Genomic DNA, 3,737 nt, shown 5'->3' on the forward strand with positions numbered 1-3,737 from the left:
GTGTGTGTGTGTGTGTGTGTGTGTGTGTGTGTGTGTGTGTGTGTGTGTGAGAGTGAATTCTTTTTCGCATGAAGTTCTAAAACTGTGGAGTGAGACCCCAGCTGGGCGTTAAACATATGTTTGAATATTTCACACATTCTTATTGTTTTGTTCTGGGGGTCTGGGGGAGTCTTGGGGGTTCATGGACAATTTTGTTTCTCCAAAGAGAGGGCCCCACAGAATTTTTTTTTTTTTTTGAAGAACCACTGATCCAGTGTGACAATTTGCCACCATCTTTTTATGTTCAAATAAAATCCTAAGCTTTACGCAGCTCAGACTTTTTATTCTTTTTTATAATTAGAACAATTTCAAATGAAATTAGATCATTAGATCAGCTAGATAAAGAAACCAAACTGCAGTAATGATAATTTCAACACAGTGTGTATCATTCCACTTCTCACTAGGATGCTGTACAATATTCTCCTTTTCCTAAAATAAAATGGTGTGAATAACACTAGCATTTATTAATGCATATCGTCCGCCTCATATGTCAAAGTTAAAAAAAAAGATTAGACGAGCCGAATCAATTAGTAGTTTGAGGCAAGACGTTTTTGGGTTCAAGCTTTGGGGTGGGCCTGGGGTCTTTCTACAAAGAGTTTGCTTGTCTTCCTTGTGTTTCTGTGGGTTTTCTCCAGGTCTTTCATTTATAAGTGCCCCCTAACACCTTGGCCACCCCTTGTATCAATGTTTAGCTCCGCCCCTGGTGGCAACCATCTAAACTGGATTGACTCCAATTATTACAATCTAGATATGAATACACACAGATGTACTCTATTACAGACTCACCTACCAAGGTGGTAAGGAATAATTCAAGCTTAGTTTTATAATTAACAAAAAAAAAATCACTCAGAGAGGGTCGTTCAAGCTGATGATCCAGATTATCACCGTTTATTCAGTTGTTTTTCAACAACCTCAACATTTCCTGAACCTTGAAAGACTGTTCATAACTTCTTGAGTAAAGCTGTGCACAGACAGACAAACCTACTACCGGAACCTAAACTCCTTGGCACAATTATTAATAGTAATAATAATTCGTATTTATTAACTGGTTCAGAAGAGCCAGTGCTCATCCAGTTAAATAAAAAGGATTTTTCTTGCAGCGTGCACAGCCCTGACACCAGCCTTTACAGTAAATCTCTCCAGCAGGTCAGTAATGTGTCCTGAACAGGAAAGCTGACGTTCTTCTCACTCAGTGTGTAATCACTTTGCTGCTCTGTCTTCAGTGGACAAGAACAGTTTGTTCTTTCTATCACACAGGCTGGCTTCTATATGTTGAGTTTCATGTTTGAACTCCTCTGTTCCTCTGAGCAGCGAGCTGAGTGAACGATGAGTTTAAATCACAACACATTTAGTGAGGCTTCACAACTTTTATTTCCATCTCTAACGAGCACAAATCAAACATTTGATACAAAAATCATTAACTTTCATTTTACTTTGATGATTTGTTTTACTAATTTTCTTTTTTTGTGAGCTCTTTATTAAAGTTCAATCAAAGTTTGTTCTTATGTTTTCATTAGCATTCACATTAGGAAAATGTAATTTCTTTATTTGCATTAGGATTTTCAGGTTAATATTATTCTGTTGCAGAAGCTAACCTTTCTTTTTCTGCTTTAGTTTACTTCATTTACACTCCTGACATGATTAGCAAAACTCAAATCATGATTTATGCTCCTGTTTGCAATAAATTTCACTGTTTTTCCTCCAAACATTCCTTTGAATGTTGCAAGTTATTGTTGAAAGTTTTGCTGTAGTTGAAAAACTACCACAAAAATTACTGTTTCTTTGTTTTTCTTTGTGCTGGACTGTAAACTGGTGTACAACCAAAACGATTCAAAATCCAAACACATTGTAACATATGGAGCCCGTGAGGAGACATGGGGTGTGTGTGTGTGTGTGTGTGGGGGGGGGGGGTCTTTGCATTCCCACGAATTGCATTAACTCCCAAAACGTTTGCATTCCCTCACAAAATTGTTTTGCTTTCCCACACGATACTTTTGTTTTGCATGAACTGAATTAAATCAGACTTTTATTTTGAAATATCCAGTTACCAAAACAGGATGTATCTCCACAAGTTTGGGAATTGACAGTGATATTTTGTGGCAGCACAGATTTAAAATATCTGCTTATTAAATATCTTCATGCATCTGTCTGTGATACATTTAATCCCAATTGGTGAGCATGTGAATTTGTTAATAAACCAGCAGGCACAACTATGATAAATGGCTTTTGCGAGGGAATAGAATTGCAAGGTAACACAAAAGAAAAAAAATCCCCCATGTCCCCTCGCGGGCTACGTAATAACAGTAGTAGAACTACTTTAAAAGTTTGGTTCTCTCCCACACTGAGCAAATCAAGCATTAAATACCCTTCCCAGCATCACAGTGACCTTTGCAGAAACAACGCTCTGAGTATTTTTTTGAGTTTTTTTTTTGTGAGTCTCAGCGGAGCTGTTGTGCTTCGAGGCCATATTCTTTTGTGGCTTTCAGTGTTTGCAGCCTCCCCGCGGTCGCTGTGGCGTGATGTAACTGAAGCAGGAAGGTCACGGCGTCAGATCTGTTGATGTTAACTTTTGAATTTTCTCACCCAGACGAGGATGCTGACGCTGCCCGGTGAACAGCAGAGACGTGTAAGCTGAGATCCACATCAGTCCAAACTGCAAGGACGAGTCCAGGATGACAGCAGACCTGTCAAAGTTAGGTGGAGAAAGAGAGACACTGTTCACAACAATTATCAAGTTAATAACAGAGTATTTCAGATCATTTCAAGTGGGGTTTCCTTCAAATATTATGTCTTTAAAATCTTTGAACAAACTAACTTTGGAAAAACAAAGTTTAATTCTGACTAGATTAACACATTTAAGGCTAAACCTAAATTAGGGGTGTCCAGTTGAGGGCTGCCGTCCTGCATGTTTTACTTGTTTCTCTGCTCCAACACTCCTGATTCAGCGACGAGGTTTACCTCTGCATGTTCTACAGAATACTGTTTAATGCCTTCAAATCAGGTTGGAGCAGGAAAAGCTCTAAAACATGCAGGATAAATAGCCCTCAGAGACCAGGATTGGACTGGTAACAAAGGTAGCGCAACTGTGTTTGCTGCATGACCGGTTTCACCTGTTCCCCCATGTTTGTCTTGTATGTCTTCTTGAATGTGTGTTTCTTAAAGCTGCTGTAAGTAGTTTCTTGGGAACCCAAAAACTTAGAAAAATTTTGAACAGAAACAACCTTGTAGTCCCTCCCCCTGCTCTCAGCTCCCCTTCCTAGGCTCCTCCCCCACAGCACGGCACAGTCGGGAGCGAGCACGCTTGAAAACGTAATGTTATGCATATAACTACTGTTCCCTGAAGGAAAGGAACGAGGTACAACATCATGTATGGGAGCCAGGACACGCAGGGGCGTGGTTCCCATACATGGTGTTGTACCGAGTGAATTGACTGAAAGGGAACAAGAGGTGATCTCACCGTAACACACAGATCTCAGAGCTAAGCTGCCGTCACGGGTAAGAACCATCAACAATAWATTTTTAACTATCAWGWSTTGCCCATACTTTATCTACACAAGTGCTCCTTTTGTCATAACGTTACATGTAAATTATGTTGCACTCTTTCTATAAGTTATAAATAGCTATCAAGCTAACACTGCGTTCACACCGAACGCGATTTCAGCGTCAGGAGCAGCAGGTTTACATACAAAGTCTATGGT

The sequence above is a fragment of the Austrofundulus limnaeus genome, unplaced genomic scaffold (assembly GCF_001266775.1).
Source record: "Austrofundulus limnaeus strain Quisiro unplaced genomic scaffold, Austrofundulus_limnaeus-1.0 Scaffold229, whole genome shotgun sequence".
In the NCBI taxonomy this organism is placed as follows: domain Eukaryota; kingdom Metazoa; phylum Chordata; class Actinopteri; order Cyprinodontiformes; family Rivulidae; genus Austrofundulus; species Austrofundulus limnaeus.